The sequence below is a fragment of the Oreochromis niloticus genome, linkage group LG7 (assembly GCF_001858045.2).
Source record: "Oreochromis niloticus isolate F11D_XX linkage group LG7, O_niloticus_UMD_NMBU, whole genome shotgun sequence".
NCBI lineage: Eukaryota > Metazoa > Chordata > Actinopteri > Cichliformes > Cichlidae > Oreochromis > Oreochromis niloticus.
This window is the reverse complement of record NC_031972.2, coordinates 50,545,833-50,567,301: the sequence shown is the minus strand read 5'-3', so window position 1 is coordinate 50,567,301 and position 21,469 is coordinate 50,545,833. Positions and strand designations below refer to the sequence as shown.

Below are 21,469 nucleotides of genomic sequence, written 5' to 3'. Positions count from 1 at the left end.
GTACTTGCAGCTAGACAGTGAATGCTCTCAATACCCCTGAATCTGCGCTGGCATTGCTGTGCCAGTTGTGTGGCAAGGGCGCTGCCCTGATGTTCACAGGCTGCTACAGCCCTGTGAATGAGTGACACAAGTGGAATCACTTTGGAGACTTAAACATGTTTTTCAGATGAAACTTCTTGTGTTACTACTTCAAACGGCCGTAGTGCATCAACTGTTAGCTTGATGAGGGATAATTCTCCCACATTTAAGCACAGTGCATTCTTCCCACGGCTTCATTTTGCTCACAGAACCGCTCCAACATGTAAAAGACAGTCCCAGCAGGTATCTACTGACTGAATTAGCTTGTGTTCTGCCACTTTCAAATGTTGCTGTATATCCCTGAGCTTCTCTGTAGCCTTTGTGCTGTTGTGAAAAAAGGACACGATTGCACGGCATTTTCCCAGCACCTGCACCACTTCTGGGACAGCTTTTACACTGTCCTTTACAACTAAATTCAGTGTGTGTGCAAAACGTGGATGATGCCTCCATCCAGCTTTGTGCACTGCAGCAACCATATTTGCACAATTGTCTGTCACAACTGCAACCACCTTCTCAGTTGTGATTCGCTTAAGTGCTGAGCTGATATTATCTGTGCTGCCTATGGAAAGAGTGGGTTTCCAGGACAAATTCTCTCATTTTCCAGTTTTCAATGAGATGACTTGTTACAGTCAAATATGCCTCTGTGGACATTAAGGTCCCCATATCAGTGGTAAGTACAACACTAGAAGCATTTTGCAAATATGCTCTTACTTGCTAACTCTCTCTTTGATTCTATACGTAACCTGGGTGTCTATTTGGACAGCTCCTTTAAGCTCGATTAGCAAGTTTAACTGTCTCCAAGCCTTCTCTCTTCGAAGGCTGCAGCTCGTCCAGAATGCTGCGGCTCGCCTTCTTACTGGAGCTAGAAAATTTGATCCCATTACTCCAGCTCTTGTTGATCTACACTGGTTACCTATCAAATATTGCATTGAGTTTAAAATTTTGCTACTCACTTTCAAAATCCTGAATAATATTGCGCCCAGTTACCTCACTGACCTCCTCAATCTGTACACTCCTTGTCGTGCATTAAGATCATCAGGTCAATTACTCCTGGCTCAACCTAAGTTTAGACTGAAGACCAGAGGCGATCGTGCCTTTGCTTCAGCTGCACACAACCTTTGGAATAGCCTCCCTGCTTCGATTTGTGCCTTGGACTCTATCCAATCCTTTAAATTAAGATTGAATGCACACTTATTTGACCTGGTTTTCCTGACCAGTTAATACCTTTTTTTAAACTTTTTATTAAATTTCTTATTTTATTATTAATTTTACTGCTGTTTTTATCTTCGTAGTAGACATTTGGTATTCACAATCTGACCTTTCTTCTGTATTGAGGTTTGATACCTATTTTATTTAACTCTTCTGGTCTATTAGTGCCTCCATTCTGTCTGTGCTAGTGCCTGATCTGTACCCTGTTATTGACTTGTTGTTTCTCTGTATTACTGTGAAGCACTTTGGTGTGCCTTTGGGTTTTTAAATGTGCTATATAAATAAAACTGTACTTTGCCTTTACATTCATCAAACAAATTTACAAGATGAGTCTGTCAGTGTTTTTCTTCCTGGGAGTTTATATTTTGAGTCAAGAGCTCTCACAAATCCCTGGAAACCTTGGTCCTCCACTATGGATAGAGGCTGGAGGTCCTTCACAATCATCTCTACAAGGCATCTTGTGAGTGTTGCTGCTCTTGGGGAATCATCTACAAAGAAAATAAATTACACAGGGCAAAACAAAACTCCTGAAATGCGCCAGCAACATTGAGAGTAACATCCTCCTCTCTGCCCCTTAAAGCTCTCTGATCGCTATGGTAACGTGTAAATATTTCTTTCAAATTAAGACACACAACTACAACATGGGAAAAGACCCAGGGAGACTGAGCTAACGAAAAAAAACCCTGAAAACCATAAATTTCACACCCGAGCCTCAGCTCTAGCAGCCCGGTACAAAACGACTCTCAGACAGGTACCGGTCCGTGGCACGTGATCTAGGCCAAAATTCGCCACTCTTCTAAGAAATGACATTAAAAATAGCAGTTTAATTAGTCAGAACGCCAAAAACAACTGCGCTGACTTAGACAGAACGCCGTATTTTATGCCAGAGTGTGGCCCTTGACCGCCCCTTCTGAGTGGCATGCCGCTTTTTACGTCACGCAGCTGCGCAATGAACGCCATTTTTGTGGGTGCTGGGGAAAAAGCCCCGCTCAGTGCCAGCTGTGACACAGTTTAAAACGCCGTTTTCTTAAAAATAGGCAGGGCCATGGTTTCCTCAGCCACTTGCCTTCAACTCCTCTTACCCAATCAAAGAAGTGCGGACCACACCAATTCATCACAGATTCACCTTGCTGCCAAGTGATTGCTTATGTTCATCTGTACCAATGCTTGTCACAGTTTTTACACTAACCCCACTATGCATTTTGATGTCTTTAAAGCATAATCAAACATAAAAGCATAAAGCAAACAAATGACAGAATGCTTTTACTGAAACAAGCGGAGACCTTAACTTTTATCAAAATACAGTTTTGCTCTATTTAAAGTAATGCCAATATATAATAGCCTTCAATTTTAATAATATTAACAGTATGTCAAGAATATTTTTACACTTTTAACATGTATGTGTAAAAACCAGATATGCAATCAGACCTGTATCAGTAATATATGCATTGGCCTCTGGAGGGCACCCACATATCAACTAAAGTACTCAATTGAAAAGTAAGAGGATTCTATATGCTGATATACATGAGTGAATAGGGAGCATATGAGAAAATATTTTTAACGTAAAGAAATAAAAACACTCACTTGTACAGCAAACTTTTACATTTTTTTGGGGGGGGGGGGAGTCAAACCACTAGACTAGATATATGTGGAAATCCTGTGTGATGTAACATCTTTACTGTTAGTAAACAATTGTGAACATACTTGTTGCAGGTGTGTCTAACACAGACTTTAGCTACATATTGACAGAAAAAAGAACAGAAGAAGGAAAAATGGGCAAATAATACAGAAGATAAGCAGGGACCACAGAAAAAGCAAAGCAATCACTGGATCAAGATTGAACCAGAATTGTTTAAGTGGGGTTCACCTGATAAATTTAGTGTAAGATGGCATTTTCTTCACTTTAGTAATTAAGCAGTTTGTCCCTTATCTATATAAAATGCCATTTAAATGTTAGTGCTATTTATTTTGTTGTCCCCCCCCCCACCGGACAGCACTGATTAAAATGACTGAGCTTGTTTAAAAAAAGAAAAAAGAAAAACAGGATCATGGTCAGCACTGACCGTGTTCACATTCCTCAGTCCACTGGATTCAAATGGATGTTTTATTTATACTTATACTTAAAAATCAAAAATTCTAAAATTCACAGATCTGGTTCATTTTCTCACTGCACAAATTATGTATAAAGCAATAAATAACCTGCTTCCTGACAATATTCTAAAACTGTTTTCTAAAAGGGAATGGGGATACAATTTGAGGGGGGAATTAAACTTAAAACATCCTTGTATCTGTACAACATTAAAAAGTTTTTGCATCTCTGTGTGTGGAGTGAAGCTGTGGAACAGACTAAGTAAAGATATGAAGCAATGTCCGAGCATGGCGCAGTTTAAGGATATGGTTTTTACAGGGTACAGGGAGGAGGTAGAGATTTGATAGGGTGTTCTTGTCCAATATTTTCATGTGTGTGCGGGTGCACGGGTATGTATGGGTATATATATCTGTAGGTTGTGTATCCTTTGAGGTGTTACTGGGGTTATTGAAAATGTGTATATGGATTATATTATATATATATATATATATATATATATATATATATATATATATATATATATATATAAATAAAAGATTAATAAATAAATTTAAAAAAACATACACATAACATATAATGTAATTGCAAGGAGGTATTTCTGTAGTCTATTGATTACTACATAGTGGAAAAGGGGTGGGATTAAATAAGCTTAAGCTTCTTCCTGCTCCTTTTTGAACATGAAAGTTATTTGTAGTTGTGGTTGCTCGTTTTTCCTTTTGTTTTGCTTTGTTTATTTGTCTCTTTGAATTCTACGTTGTTGTACTTTTTCAACATGTTCAAAATAAAGATTCAATCAATCAATACTTAAAGTTCCAGAACAGGTGATAGTCACAGGTCAGCTGCCATATTTAGAGTTAACCAACTTGGACTTGAAAGTTAGGCTCAGAGTTAAACCTGCAACCTGTTCCTGAAAGCAGATTCAACAAATGCAGAGCTCTCTGAGTTGATGAACTTTGAGATGGAATCTGAGTTCTCACTTCCAGAACAGATTAAGTTCAGTCAACTCTGTATGTTTACCTGGAGTTAAGCACATACAAGTGTACTGAACAGCCCTCATCAATGGATCCTCAATACCAGCATTCGACAGTAACAGGAGAGCCTAAAAATTATAATTTATAAATTTGTAAACAGATAAGACACCATTCATGAATATGTGACTTTACAATACTTTTGATTTGTTGACCTTTGTGAGAAAATGTGTCTTTAGGTTCAAACTTGCATTTGTAGGCAGCTATTGTACATTTATTATTTTTTTTAAAAAGAAAGAAACAAAAGGAGTCAGAAAAACTCAATTTATAGAAAACCTTTAGTTTCTCTCATCCTAGGATTAAACTCAGAATTCCAGCTAGAATTCCATTTGCTGGAAAAGGACCCAATTTCAGCGCTTTTCTGCTAGACTTGAGCACTCAAATTGCTGGATGATGTACAGATTGATATTTATCCCAGGCTGCATAGTACGGCCGTTACTAAGTTCAGGAGTACCCTCTAACTCAGGCTGGAAGTTGATAACATGTTTTAACCCTGAATGAGAAGATTCAATCACAGGATCACCTATAAAGGCTACTCCATACATTCCATTACATACCAAGATGAGAATAGGACATGAACAAGACAGAGAGATGGGGCAGATTGTCAAATTAACCATCCCAACAGAGAGCTGATCACACGCACTTCTGACTAAATTTACAAAGCTAAACTATAGTCTTGTGCTGCCATCTACTGGCACATGTGTGAAGTAACACGCACAATTTCCGGTCTGCTTTGGTTGATTTCTAGGGCTTACATAAATGAAAGTGCCCCATTTATTACAGATAGTTACCACGCATTGCATCTGCATAATTGTTGGACATCTGAGGAAAATTGAAATGTGTTTACTACACCATTTACTGAACTTCTGTTACACTAAACATAGCCCTCCAATTCTGTGCACCCCCACCCCCCTTACTTTAGTGTTCCATTTTAGTGTAACAAACATTTTCCACTACCAAATTCAGTTCAGTGGGTGGTTCAATGGGTCGTTCAGTGGTCATTCAGTGGGCCATTCGGGGGGGGGGGGACTCCCATTCATTTACTATGGCGGTCACTTTTTACTGGGAACACCACAGATGTAACACAGTTGATTAAAACACTCAAAATTCAATGAAAGAGGTACTCATCACTTTTATATTTTCAAATGCATAGTGTTGAGGATGTCATGAGGCCCTGAGGTAATCAGATTTAAAACACAATATTTATAAGTGTTTTAAGTTGTAAATCAGTCAGAAGGTAACACATAATGACCATGTATTATTGAAATCAATCCCCCAAAATCTACAGTGTTGTATATTTGAATACTTCAACATGAATGCACAACAGTCTTTTAAAAAGAACATTTTAAGATGAATAAATTGTAATTTAGCTTCCAATACTTGAGAAATATTATGTGAACATAATATTTTGTGCATGGCTTGTCTCCTGCTTACCCAGCTCTTGTCTTAATTGAACCATTAAATATAACTAGAAACAGAAACGCAATCACATTATTTGTAAAAACAAAACAAACTGTTCTTCATTCTAAATACTAAAGACTTTCAAGCTACATTTTAAAAATGTACAATTCTGGAGAAGGCAGGATGCCAGGAGCAATCCCATTCAGGAACGTTAAGAGCAACCCAGCTTCATTAAGGAAGGCCACAGGTTTGAACCACAGGTTTCCAGAGTCAACTGTGCAAAGTATCCAATCCAAGGGCGTAGATTTGGTTTTGGCATTGGTGGGGACGGTTGATTCAACCACTGAACCCTGCCCTGTTTCTTTTTTTTTTTCCCTTTTTGTCTTTGCTTCTTGATTTAAAAAAGGAGAAATATACTTGCCTACATATGCTATTCTCCATGCTTTTAAACAATTTAAAATTACAATTCATAGTTTTATATGTGAATTATATAATGTTAAATTACTATTAAACAAATGACTGACTAAGTATTTTAGACTTTAGTTTACTTCAGCCATATTCCATATAAATCAGGTATCATACAAAAATAAAAATACAGTCATGACAATAAAAGAATATGACTTTAAGGACTTAACAACATTCCTTCAGTTATAATACACCAGCATCTCTGACACATTAGCACTAAGGGAACACTGAATGACCTGGTGATTTTTTGTCCATAAAACTACTCATCTAAGATTACCACAAAGTAAAAGATCTCTCAGTAAAATTATGAAACATTTTAGGCCCCAATCAAATCAGTGAGCTGGGATTTTTTATTCTAAACATGAACTATTGTTACAGCAACAGACATGGACTACTGGTTCCCCACACAAAACTCAATGTCCACTATGTGAAGCAGACAAACACATGCCTTCTCCTCTCGTTAACTGAGATAAACTGCTGGCATATTTGTTTTACATCTATACTGTCCAGTCTCTCCTGGTGGACATGGCACACAGCAGCATTGTTTAATCTCATTTGAGTCATTGTTGACCTTAGCCATGTTTTTAGTCTTCTGAGAGCACTGAAGCTTCTTTCAGCCTCAGTACAAGCATTTTATCCTCAGATTAAAATTATTATAATGTGCTTGATGTGCCTCACCTTTTGCCCTGGCTCTTCCCCTCTGACTGCACTAGGACATATTGCCACCTGATAAAATAACACATTGATTCGTGCCATATAAAAAGTGAGACATGTCAATTCAGATTCTTTGTCAAATATACACTAATGAATCAATTTACATCAGCAGCCTAACAATTGTCATGATAATAAATACTAGTTAATCTATAGCACCAAATCATCAGTCAGTCACCTGTGACCTCGCCTCTTCACCTCTGTCCGAGCTACAACATGGTAGAGCTGCCTCTGTCACCTGATAAATAACAGTGAGACATTCCAAATACATGCAGTCACACATGTGCTTCAAATACAGTCATGAACCACCAAGTCATCATCCAATTTCACCTGTGATCTTGTATCACCATTACTCTCTGAGCTTCGTGTTGGTTCTTCTGTCACCTGACAAATAGGACATACATGACAATAAGAATAAAATGTGCAGCTGCTTCAGTGTTTCTGTCAGTTTGTGCAGATCTTGACTCATCAGTAATGTTTGTAGGGTGAGTGCATTTTTAAAACAATTTGTGCAAACTGCACTACAAGGTGGAATATTTGCAAAATCATGACTATCTCATGATATATTGTCTCAAAAGTTAACCCTATGAATATGTCAGTGCCATTAGGATGAAATTATTGTGTCACCAACATTTTAACGTTAGACATATAATTTTAACAGCCTCTGTAAACTAATATCCTGGCTTGCTCGAGGCGCCGTTTTCTCTGACAGTTTCAATCAAAATTAGAAATGCTACTCTGAGACTGAGAGAACTAATAGTGCTGCATGTTGTGCAGTTAGTTTTCAAAACACGTTATTCATGGTTACATACAATTTTAGACTGATGTGATTTTAGACAGCGGGGACGAGCAGAACGGGGTTTTCAGGGTTGGAACGTCCCATCCAGGCTGACAACAGGATCTCTAGTAATGGGGGAAAGGCTTTATGTCCAGCTTGGTTCCACTGTGCCAGATCTTTGACAGAAAGTTGGAGATCCAGTAGAGTTTGGCGATCATACACCAAGAGAGAGTTGACATTTATCATAACACTTAATAAAATCAGCACAAACAAACACAACACTGCCAGTGATAGACAGCAAGCCACAAACACCAGCGCCATCTTTCCTCAGCAGCATCAGGTCATATAAGTGCACATCCATGCCTTTCCAAAACCCAGGTATCCTTTTAATGCAGTGTACATAAGTTCTTTAAACTGTTCCTCTCCCACAACACCTCTTGAGAGATAAAGGCATAAGCTGCATCCCTGACTCCTGCTCATAAAATTCAATTTTGCAGGACCGTGTGAAACCTAGAGGTGGTAGGAAGTCAGCCCCAGTTACAAAGACCAGCAGATCTTCAAATGTGTGGTCCACCTCTTGCTCTGTTAAAATACATACAAGTAGTAAATAAACCTCAAAATGGATATGTTTATGAACCAAAGATTTATAATGGGTTACACTAAGTGAATGTCTAGGTAAGAAAACTAGGTTAAGTTGTAGAGTAGATAGGTTGCCTCAATGACCTCATGTTTACTGAGGCTCAATTCTGTTACAAATATAGGTCAGAAGAATATAACTGATAGCTTTGCTTGTTCACATAAACCCCGCACCTGTCTCCTCCTTGTGGGTGTGTTTTAAGGTGTTAGCTATATATTAGAGCAAGAGGGGAAAGTTTTCATTTCATTTTCAGGGATACCATCAGCAGTTGCAGCAATGATTTCTATCTCCAACCATGACAGCCGGACGAGACTTCAAAATAATTCCTGATGTCCTAGGTGTGTACCCAGATACCCGACCATCAGGAGGCCATTAAGAGGCTACAGAGACCAATATTAATTTTGCGCGGTGGTATGTGTATTCAATTAAATATAGTGATGGAAGATGATCCTGTGTGTAGATTCTGGTGAGTGGGATCTTTGGGGAGTTGGCGGTACACACTCCATGTCTATCAAAAATTGGAAACAGTTTCGCACAGCCATCTACCTGGACCTGGACCAACCAGGGTTCCCGGAGATGCTTTATGTTTCACAATAAAGCATACATTGGACTGACCTGAACATTACGGTGTAGAAGCTGACTGTTTTAATGGTCCTGGTTATGACTTCATTTTTCTTAGTGTCTGTAAGGCAGGGACAGTGTAATTGGTGACAGGGGCCTTGAAAACTGGAGGCTAAACCCTTACCCCCCTCACCATTGAAGAACGTTTGTTGTGGTTTAAGGACTTGTTTTTTATTCAGTGGGCAGACTAGAGAGCACTGCAGCGCTTGTTTAACGAGCTTGTTAAGACTATCAAGAGAGACAGGGTCAACTCTTCTAATGAGAATATTAAGAAGTGCCTTGTGTATGACCAGCTCGCAGTTGGTCCGAAGACTGGTTTACCTTCTGCCACGTTCAGGCCAAAAATAATCAGACACTGACGACTGAAAAAGGAAAAAAAGAAAAATATATAGTAGGTTGTCTACGTGCACCACTCTGACAGCCAAACCCAGCTGTTCTCTGATTGGATTGTTAAATTTGTGATTAACATGACATTGACCAGTCAGCTGAAAGGAAGAACAATTGGGTCGAAATTCGTACTTGCAAGTTGAAACTAAAAACGAAAACGGAAAATCTCCGTTTTCAAAAATACCCGTGTACGTAGCCTCACACACAAGCAGGGAACTTGAGCCCCGAGTTATACATGTAGTTATTACATGTAGTATAACTCCTGCTACACCGTTCTAGCCACATTTTCAAAGGGGGCAAAACGTCAGAGTATTACCAGACCACAGGGCGCCACCTAAAGGACAGACCGCTGGCTATAACACACAAAGCTTTTGGTGCTGGTTACACATTGTTCTGTTTTAACTTGGAAGCTGATGAAGGCCATGCAGGGAACGTGTCTAATTAAAAACAGGCAACATAAGGTTAGAAACCCATTTCAGAAATCCTCTGGATTGTACAGTGACACTCATGTTATTGTTTTTGATTCAGTCATTAAGATATCAAAAATGAGACAAGTACTTCTCGACTACTACTAAAGATTCAAAAAAATGAATACTATAGAACTAACCAGCTTTGTTAAAACAATTAGTAATGGGGTGCACTTTCTAGGCATCTTAGCATGTTATCTGCCACCAAAGACCATCAGCAGATTATCCATGCATGGGGCAGTGTGAACAGACATCCATCAAGGTAGGTAGCTAGGTGCTACTTATTGCTCGCTCCCTCTGAGTTCATGTTTGAGCATAATGTTTTGTCTGTACACTTTATATTGGAGCCACTCAACAGACACGTCTGAAAATGTCTTATTCTGAGTCATGGCTAGCGTGTCTCTGGGGAGAGACAAGGTTTTAATTCCCATGCAATATAATGCAAGACTGACTTGTGAAAACTGGTCAATTTGTGTGCAGTCCAGTGTCTCTCGATCCATTTAGCACCTCAACATCATTAATGCAGTACCTTCTGCCTGTAAACAAAATTGTTTCCTGTAGACAGTCTTGTACCACGCCATAAATTTCACCCTGACATTTTCATTCATTTTATCATAGCCGAGGATGACGGGTCAGAATAAGGACCTGCATAAAATTCATTAGCTCTTGTATTAAACGTGTGCGAGAGGAAACCTTTTTCAAGGTCCTCAAATGCCAAGGCGGACAGTGTTTTGGCCAAGTGCATGGGCAGAAGGCTAAATGAATCTCTCCATTTCTCATCATACACTTTGTCATATATTAGAACACCATGACTCCCTCTCATCGTTACAGCCGGGGGCGATACCTTGTTTAACAAAGTATTCCAAGTTTATTTAACTGTCAAAACCTGAAAAATTATTGTCTATAAATGTATAACCCTGGAGTTTAGACCTTCTATAGTGACCGATGAATGCAGCACAAGAAACAGAATTTTTTTTTCCCCCTTCCATATCAATTGCACACACAAAATTGGCCTCATGCTAGCCGTCATGATACCTGGACTCAAAAGCATATTATATAATTTTCTTTAGGTTTTTTGTTCATGTCAGTAGGTTGAATGAAAAACGTCATGTCGTTTTCCAGCATGCGTTCTCCACAGAGTTTACATACACGTGGGGCGCATTTGTGTTCTGTTTTTTGTCTTCTTGTATCCATTACTGCGTGATTCACATTTCATGCTGTGACACGGTTTTAGATTATGTGTCGGCTCTGTTAATTTGTGTTGTTGCAACAATGCACTGATTTGCAGATACCCTTGCAGTTTGCGCATTTCACCATCTGTGATGGGTAGTTTTAATAGTAAAGCATATATTGCATCTAAATTTACATGCATCCCCATCGTCAGCTGCTTCAAAATGATTACTAGAAGATGCTAGCAGCTCATCAATGTCAAAATGACCCGACAGAGGGTCCTTGAACATCAATATCACCAATTGCATCAAACCAGTCAGAGGATGCCATGAGATTACAATCAACAGCATCAGCAGCTTCAGCACTAGAATTAACAAGCACACCCGAAGCAGAAGCAGTTTTTGTTTGACTATTCCGATTAACAGCAACAGAAACAGAGTTGCATTGGTCTGCAGGGTAAAGCATCCCAAAATATATACATGCTAACCATCTGCGGTGGTCATCTAATCTAGCCATCAGTTCTGCTACTTTTTGACTAAAAGCATTAATGCCAATATATCTACCATTAGTCAACCACTCGCTGAAGGATTATTAGCAGGCTGATCAGACCCATCACTGTGTATGATTTTATTTGGTCGTTCTGAAGACTTTTTTAAAATGTATTTTTGTTATTTTTTTTAATATAAATTTAGGTTTTTATCCAAACCCTAAAATTACATTTGCCATCTACGCTGTCTCTAGGTAGAGATAAAGGTGTCTACTGATTGAACCAGTTGTAATAGAAGTTCTGAAATATTGAGATTGATCTCTTTTAGGTAAATAACCATTGTTTCAATTTCTTCTATTTTTCTTCAAGGTAAGTCTAGCCTGGATTTGATCCAACTTTTGATATGTCTTTTGCTGGTGTTCCTGAAAATAAAATAAAAAAAAATTCCACTCGTTCTAATTTTTCATATGTTTTTTTAAATTGCCTGAGAATTTCTTCTAAATTTTTAAGTTTTTTGTTGAATAAACACGTGCTCAACAGTAGCAAAAGAATTCATACATGAAATCTTAGATGCTTCATGTGCTTCTAAGATTTCTTTCTTTCTTGAGGCAGAGGTGAATCATTCTGACACATTGGCACTGTGGGTATCACTTCACCAAACCTGTGTGCTTCGAAAAAAAAGGAACAGATTGCCGACAGATGTACTTTCCCGCCCGGTTGTCAACTGTCCATTATCTGTCTTCATTTATTCTTGTTGTTGCTGCAATAGGCCTTCTCCAAGAAATGTGTATGTTGTCAGACTCTTCTGGCAGGTGATTAAATTGTGTCTACAGGTTTAGCAGTCAATTAAAAAAAGCCATCCGTAATTTTAAATCATATGCATTGTTAGTTTTCTTTGTTTACCTTGCATTCTCTTCCTCTATTTGCTGTGCATCAGATTTTCTTTGTCGTCTTGGGAAATCGACCGTATCTGAACCGAACTGAACATTAGTTTCAAGGCCTTAGTGTATCAAATCTCTCACTCGACTATTTCACTTACCATTTGGGAGAAGGTGCAGCTCTCGGAAAACCTTTGTTTTGCACAGGTCTTTCAATATTTTGCCTCAGTAATTGTGCTAAAACAATAGTTTAAATAAAAATTAACACTGCAACAACTTTAAAAACACACGGCGAGAGACAGATCCTTGTAAAATCCTAAAGCACTGAAATTGTTGCAGGAATGTTCTCCGAAGACCAAACGGCCTTAAAAAAAAAAAAAAGAAAGAAAATATCCACAACTCTGTTTACTAAAAGGAAAAAGCTTTTGAATAATATGGCAAACAGAAAAAACTAAGCAAGCAAACAAAATGAGAGCACTACTTACTGTAGGCCATGTTGAAGAAAAGGAGTCCTGATAGTAGAGCAAAGTTGACACTGTAAATCCCTGGTCAGGTTTGATGTGTGTATTTAATGACCAACAAAGGTGGTGTGGGGGGAGGAGGGGGGGGGGGGGGGGGGGGAGTATAACAGGACTAACCAGTAAAAGGTTCACAAAAGCAGAACAAGTGGTTGTCTTATGTTTGGGGAAAAAAAGTTCTCACTTGGTTTGTTGAACAGGGTCATTGTTTTGGTCAAACTGACAATTTGACTTGTGGAGTGTAAAATAATGAGGTAAAACAAAGGTCTTCCACTCCACAATTACAAATAGTATGTCAGTGGTCGTGTGTGGATGTGAGGAAGAGATGACGCAAACGCAGGACTCACAGTGCAGGATTAAGGGGGTTTATTGTAATGAACAGGATGAGCAGAACATAAGATGGCTGACTGGCTGACTGACCCAACTGAATGGAAGACTGACTGAACTGAGAGCGCACATGCGGGACAGATGATGGCAGTGGGGGGAAAAAAAAAAAAAAAAAAAAAAAAATCAATGACAAGACAGTGAGCGAGTGGAAACGTAGGACTTAAATACACAGACTGATGAGGATGATAGAGAGACCTTTGAGTACAAAGCTGAACAGGAAAGGAACTGGCACAGCAAGACAGGAAATGAGTGAGAAATAAACTGAACATGAATGAACTGAAAATACTGAGTCAACAATCCAGGCTTTATTCTCCATTTACCAAGTAAAAAAATCAAATCCAACAAATTTGCCTTTCAGATCGCTAACTAAAAACAACAAGTAGGTCAGCCTATAAGGCTTTTCCATAGTGTTAGGATAAAGCAGTGGTTCTCAAACTTTTCATTATGAGTACAACCTTATAAACTATGGCTCTTGAAGTACCACCCTTATGACCAACAATAAAGTACAGTAGTATAGGCCTATTTAACACCATATGCAGTTTACACAAGACAATTTTATTTCTTATATGAATGTTATTTAACTCTCATAAACAGGATGTGACATGTGATAATAACAACAACAACTGTACTGCATTAAAACATTCACAGCAGGTGGGATATCCAATCTTTAAGTGATAACCTGATGAAACCTGCTTCCGGGTCCAAACTACTCTGCGTTTATTAAGGCTGTTGTGTTTTTAACATGTTTTAATCCTTTGTATTTTGTTCTATTCAATCTGAACAAGCCTCTAACAAAAAAAAAAAAAAAAAGAAAGAAAGAAAAAGCCCAGCACATGCAGCAGTATATCAATGACTAACCTTATATGGCAGTTGTTCTCCACACCTAAGTTTGGTCCATTAACAGCGTCTTGCCATGCACTTAAATTTGTCCCTAACCATCGGGAACCCCCACGTTAACTTTTATCGAGTGGAAAAAAGTTAGCGTTCATCCTCCAGCTTCACTGTGTTCATATTATGCTAACTGTGTAGCGAGCCACTACACAGCACATCATATACCAGCTAGTCCAACTTAAGGAACCCTACAAACGCCACTGCTGTTTAGTTTTCTGTCTTCATTTATGACACTGACTAAGGCTACGTTCACACTGCAGGTCTTAATGCTCAATTCCGATTTTTTGATCAAATCCGATTTTTTGTCTGCTTGTTCACACTACACATAAAATGCGACATCAAACGCTCTCCAGTGTGAACGCTCAAAGCGGCCCGCATGCGCAAAAGATGATGTCACACAACTCGCTCTGTTTAGACCCAGAGCAAACAATATTGTTTGACTGATTGCCCTTAATATAAAGACTTCGGACTTTATGTTTCCAGATTTTTGCTTTAAGTTATTTTGTTATTTACATAATAATGTAGATGACCTAATAATGATCCTTTTTGCTGTTTTAGAGGAGCGGTGCTTCAAAGGATAGTTGCAGATTTCTGTCAGAATACAGTAAAAATAAAATGTTCACATTTCTCCAACGTTGTCTTCCCAACAGTTTCACCGGATGGTAGGAAATCGTTCGCGATGTCCTATCGGGCGCTTCTCCGGCGCTGATAATTGGCGTCTGTCTTGTGTCAGTGACGTAAAAGACGGATTTAATGCGACTTGACCGTTCACACAGCAATCGCTTTCTAAAACATCGGATACGTATCGGATTCAGTACCACATACAAAAGTGACCCAGATCGGATTTGTGCCGTTCACACTGTCATACCAAGATCGGATACGGGGTCGCATAGGGGCGAAAAAAATCGGATTTGATGCCCTTTCTCCTGCAGTGTGAACGTAGCCTAAGAACATGGTAGACGATGCTTCAAATATACTGAGGGTTAATCAACGGGATAAGACACAGCTGGGGGAAAACCAGGTACAGATGAAAAATCAATGACAATGCTAAGTAAAGCTAAGGACAGAGTACAACACGCAAACGACAAAAGAGAAAATAACATAACAGGGAAATATTTATCAGTACACAAAAGGATCCAGAATATAAGACTAATAGAATTTTAATTGCACCAAATCATTTATTTTTAATACCAGCATCAGTGTGTCTAAAACACTAGGATTTAGAGAAAGAATGGTATACAAAGAGCAGAATGTCATGGTTAAGCAGGAAGTAAATGCAAAAATGCAGACTGAAAGGTAAACTTGATGAACAAAAAACTTACTTTTAATATAGGAGCAGCAAATCCACAGTATAGAAAACAGAGGTTCAAAAATCCAAAAATAATACACAGGGCCCCACAAGGGAGACAAACAAAATGCACCGCTTGAAAATGTACATCACAGAAAAGAACCGAGAAAAACTGAGGGCTTAAATACATACACAAGGTGATTATGAAGAGAGGACACAGCTGGGAAAGATAAGACACAGGTGAACAGAATCGAACTAGCAATTGAAACATTGAAAACATTGAAAGCAATTATTTGTTCAGATTAAAGAGCAGCCTTGGTCAGTCTACAGAACGGTCATTCGAAAGGTAGATCAGATATTTTAATAGAGGTTCAGCAAACTCTTTTCAGGATACATATGATGGGTCTGTCAGTAATGTTTGTATGGGTCCCAGCTCACTATGGGGTAAGGGGGAATGAAGCAGCAGATAGGTTAGCAAAGGAAGCCACTAATCATAGAATAGTTGATCTGGCAGTGAATTTTGGTCAGGCGGAAGTTAAGAGTATTATTAAGCTAAAAATGAGGGGTAGATGGCAGAAACAGTGGGAAGAAGAAAGGAGGGGAAGGTGGTTATATAAAATTCAAAAGGGGGTGGGAGTAAGGAGAGCCACAGGAAGGAGTAGGTGAGAGGAGGTGGTGGTCTCAAGACTGAGATTTGGACATGCGGGATTGAATTCTACACTGTTCTTGATAGGGAAACATAATTCAGGGAAATGTGATTATTGTGGAGAGGAGGAAACTTTGGAGCATGTTATTTTACTATTTGTCAAAAGTATAAGGTAGAGAGGAGACAACTGGTCCAAAGTCTCAGTAACATTAATATGAAATTGGATCTTGCTGAGTCATTACAGAAGGAGTCGGGGAATAAAAGTTATCAGGCTTTGTTTCAGTTTTTGAGAAAAGGAAGATTGTTTGGAAGGATATGAAGTAGTTTGTTTGTTGGTTTTTTGTTGGTTTTTTTGTTTGTTTTGTTTTTTGTTTTTTTGAGCGTGATTCCTGTCCACACTCCATACCAGTGGTGGAGGTAATGCACCATGGAGTTGTTTGCCAAACGCCAATAATACTTACAAGAAGAAGAAGAAGGAGACAAAGGGAAGCAAAACTAAAACCAATGCACACAAGATTAGACAAAATAAAACGTCAAGTAACTAAACTCAGGACACAGAAATGCAGACTTGGCACAGAAAACACAGAATGACAGGAAAACAGCCTCAAGGAAGAAAGAAAGAAAGAAAGAAAGAAAGAACAGTATGTACAGAAAATAAAGAACAAAGTTAAAATAAAGTGTGGGGCCAAGATCATGACACAGAGCCTCACTTTTCTTCCAGTAAACCAAAGAATGTCAGTGTGGACCATGTTAGTTGTGTTAAGAAACTGGAGAAAACAAACACTAATAACATCATTTAAAGTTAAAACATATGAATCACACAGGCGGGACCAGTGGCGGTCCTAGCCTGTTTGGCGCCCTCGGCGAACACTCCCTCTGGAACCCTGACTCAGACTATAAGTCAGACTATAAGTACTCTCTTCCTGGAAAAGTAAAGCCAGACTTTACTTCAGGGTAAACAAAGTGCAGGTTTTCAGTGAACATGCTTTCAGGTACAAGTCCCAGCTCTAACTTCCTGTCACGTCTCACCTTTTTTCATTCTTTTTTATGTGGTTTTTTTTTTTCCAGATCAATTCCACTGTGCAATGTAGGCAGTAATATATGGCTGACACCTTGGCTGCTGATAGATAATGTTGGGACACATGTGATCAGTGTTTAGTTACTTTGAACAAGTAATTAGTTAAAGTTACTAGTTACTTCTTCAAAAAAGTAACTGAGTTACAATATTATAAAAGTAACTAATTGCTAGGAAAAGGTATTATATTTTTTTTACTGTAACATCCACAAACATGTTTGTTTGCTCAGTTCTGCAGCACTATATACATATCAACAGTATTAACTTAAAAAAAATATATAAAATGTGTAAAAAAATAAATAAATAGTGTTATGTATATACAATTTGGGTTATTGCACAAAGAATTTGGTATTGCACAGTGGTGGTTTATAGAGGGAAATGTAAAATGGGGAGGGTGGGACTGTGTTATCAGTGCGTGCATGAGTTAAGGGTGGTTATGGCCTTTGGGAAGAAACTGTTTTGCACCCTGTGCTCTGACTGAACCAAAAGTTAAACTACTCAGGTATGCAAAAGGTGCCCTGCATATCATTGGCTACCTAATGGCTACAGTGAAAGTTGCAAATGATGACAGAAAAGTGCAAGGGTTATTTTGCACATGTAATGGGAAAGTCTTTAGGACCCAGGGGATCAAAGGGAGGGTATAAAAGAGGAAGTAGCAGCAGGTGTTCTTCCTCTCTCCTTTGCGCTGATGAGTGGCTGTGAACCATGGTGATTTGGGAAGGCGAAGAGCCTGAGAAGATTTAGTTGCCAGTTACAAAAACTGTGGCTATGTCCCTATGGTACAGGCTGTTTTTTCTGTTAGTTAGTTTCCCTTAAGTTTGTTGAAATGTATTTGATATTGATTGTATTTTATGTTTTTAGTAGTGATTTAAGAAGACACTAAGCAAGTTGTGCAGCAAACATAGTAGTCAGCTGGATGTATGGTAATTTAATATATTTGACATTTTAAAAAAGGCTATTTAAGCTCTGAAATGTAATTTGTACTGTAATGTCTCCTGCAGGACAGACTGCACATGTGATTGTGTCACTGTTTTGCTTCTACTTTTTGTTGGTTTTTCTCCCTAGTTTGTTTTAGAGTAAGGCTCACATTTTAAATGATTTTTATTTTTTTAATTTTTTTTTTTAAATTTGGGTTTGCTTTTATGTTAATTGGGCTTGTGTAATTAGTCAGGTAATGTGCAATCCCTGAGCAGGGCTTGTACCCTATGGAAATTAGGCCTTGCATGGGTGCTCATGGTGAATAGATTTGTTGTGTTTAAGATAACTGATTGCAGTAATACCACTTATTTCCTTAGTGCATGTAATAAGTGTTCCTGTGGGGTAGTATTTATCTGGGGTGGACTTGGTTTTTTACAACAGCAGGCATCTGTTTTTGTCTGGTGAGAGCAAGTTACCAGGTGAATATTACATTGCTGGCAAGTGACACTACTACACGTACATTGTTGGTCATTAGTGACCTTGTATTGTGATGTTTTATTTTTATTGCAAACCCTCTTTTTTTCTTCTTTTAAAATGATAAACTTTAATATATCCTGCCTGATATTGACCACTTGTCCCGTTCGATCTGGGCTCGTTCCTGTAAGAGCTTTTGGGCTGGAAGTTTGCTCGAGTAGTGTAAATGCCCTTGGACTTTATTGTGTGGTTTTGTTCACTACACATACTTAAAGATTGATTACCTTTGTTGGTCCTTGACCTGTCTAAAGCACTCAAGATTAACATTATAGATGAAAAAGTTACACACAAAAAAGAGGATCTGGCAACTTCAAACTCCATGTCTACTCCAAGTAGGCATCATTGAACCAGTGGACGCATCTGAATGAGTCCTCTAGTGGTAGCAAGAAAACGTAAAGGCAACTTGAGACTTTGCACAGACCTGCGTGAACCTAATAAAAGTGAAATAATGGACTGTCATCCACTTAATCACATGGAGGATTTGTTCACAAAACTGGCTGGTGCTACACACTATAGCCAGATTGATTTAAGCTCAAGACCTTTGCTGGATGAAGTGCCAAGACGTTTATGAGCACACTGCATTGTGTATACAAAAAATCATAAATCAGCTTTATCTAATAATTTCCAACCCTAACACTTCTTAGTTTTAATCGGTATACTGAGTATCATTGTACTCAATTTCCACATCTTTAAAAAAAATGCATGCACTTTCTGTCTTCATGTATGCTCAGTTGCCCAGGTAAGTAAATCCCAAAAGGTTCATTCTGTTAATCTCGATGTAGCATTTCAGTGGGAGAAACATTTCGTCTCTCATCCAAGTGACTTCTTCAGTCATATGCACATTATAGATGCATAAATAATATTTGTTGAAAATCTATTGAGAAGTTGGCAAAAAGGTTTGCACAACCTTGTCACAGTATAAAGCATGTGAAACAAGATCTTGGCATTCACAACCAAAGACTGGTCTGCTTTATCGTTCTTTTTTCTATCTGAGCAAATGTCAAGCATACTGTTGGAGCTCACTGCGCCAGGAAGACAACTTGACATTAATCAAACAACTGCAAACAATTCGTTATATGTTACTTTGACCCTATTTCTTTTGTTTAACCCTTCCATGCATAGTGGTCACTACAGTGGACAGCTATTCACTATTTATTTTCTTGGTTAAGGATTTGATTATTTCTATGGGGGTAAGGGATAGGATAATTATAAGCCACAAGACTTCAGCCTATTCCTTTTTCGGTTACTGTTTGAGTACTTTTATGTAAAATTATAATTTGTTGTTGTTGTTGTTGTTGACTGAAATAAAATTTCAATTCAAATTCAAATTCAATTCAAATTCTATTCAAAGGCTGTTTTCTTGTATTGTCAGTGTTGATGGTGTACTTGTACATAAACCACTACATTGGATACTGTCACTTCATCAGTGTTGGAGTAACTGCCGAATACATGTACTGGCATTACGTGTTTAAAATAAAAAATCTGAGTAACTCTATTCCGTTACAGTTTTAAAAGGTGGTATTCAGAATAGTTACTTTGTTGAAATAAATGGATTACACAGCAGTCTTTTCTTGTTTCATAGGCTATGCCCTCTCTATTTTTGGTAATTCCACGCCGGTGGAAACCCAAACAAAACGTGCATTAAGAGGCTCTAATGCCTGTGTCTCAGTCTCGCAGTTCATGTCACTTGCTCGCATAATGTCGTGAAGAAATGTTTAAAAAATTATTATTCAAAATTATTTAATATGAGGGCAATAGGCAGAGTGTTATAGGCATACACACATGGGCAGTGTATTCCGTGCTGCAGGGAGAACGGACTACAAAGCATATTTAATGAAAAGGAGGGAAAAGAGTCAAAGTACGAGTTGTCACGGACCAGAACCGGGAGATGGAAGCATGTAAATATAATAACCACTGCAGCCAAAAGGAGTGCCTGACGAGCCCAGCTGTAAGTAAGCTATTAAGACTCGACTTTACACTGTGTTCGTGTTTTCCTCCGAAACAATACATTCCGTTGGAGCAGCCTTTCAACGCCTCTCTCTGTCTCTCGCTAGCAAAGTTGACCCAGACAACAAAGTAAAGCTAGTTTTCGGCTATGAGCCCAACATGGAACCCGACGTATTAGCCAGAGGTCCCTTTACTACGGTTCGGAGCCGCGGACCTGTTTTATATACGCGCGGAATAGGTTTCTATATGAGATCGCTGCTGAAAGTGCAGCCTTACCTAATGTCCACACTACTGTTATTCATTTTATATTAAGATTTAAAAATCTCGTTGATATGGCGAGTAACCTTCAGTAATAGTAATAAATCACACAGCAATAGTACATTCATGTTCTATTCATTAAAGGCGCTTTATATTGTACAATGACAATACATTAAGTAATCCAAAGTATTCACAATACGTAACTCTCATTGAGTAATTTAACAGAATACATTACAAAATACATTTTGGGCCATATATTCTGTAATCTGTAGTGGAATACATTTTAAAAGTAACCTTCCCAACACTGAAGACGGGATGGTGTGGAAAACTGTACACAAGGAAACAGACTTGAGCACGAACAAAGGGCGAGGTAAGCGTGGAGCATGTGGCCTAGTTACCACTGTGGGTGGCAGAACGAACTGGCAACAAGCATCAGCTAAATAGTCCTCCTGTAATTGACAGCAGATGGAGCTCAGGTGTGATGCAGGAGATTCCTCCCATGTGAGTAACCAAGGAACCATCATAATGACAAATGAAACCCCTCAACTGCTCCCATGGATCATGGGAATATTTGATTTACAAATTAAAACACAAAGCTTCA

The 21,469-nt window shown here is 38.6% G+C and overlaps 1 long non-coding RNA gene across 2 annotated transcripts; it reads right to left on the bottom strand.

Moving 5' to 3' along the window:
- Positions 1-11,178: 11,178 nt before the first annotated feature.
- On the bottom strand, positions 11,179-15,634 carry LOC102078590 (uncharacterized). Of its 2 annotated transcripts, XR_001224260.3 has the most exons (5): positions 15,525-15,634; positions 12,892-12,951; positions 12,568-12,643; positions 12,432-12,498; positions 11,179-12,355 (listed from the first exon to the last, which is right to left on the bottom strand). It is a non-coding gene; the product is annotated as an uncharacterized LOC102078590 (long non-coding RNA). The 2 variants fall into 2 exon arrangements; XR_001224259.3 differs by lacking the exon at positions 12,892-12,951.
- Positions 15,635-21,469: the final 5,835 nt, after the last annotated feature.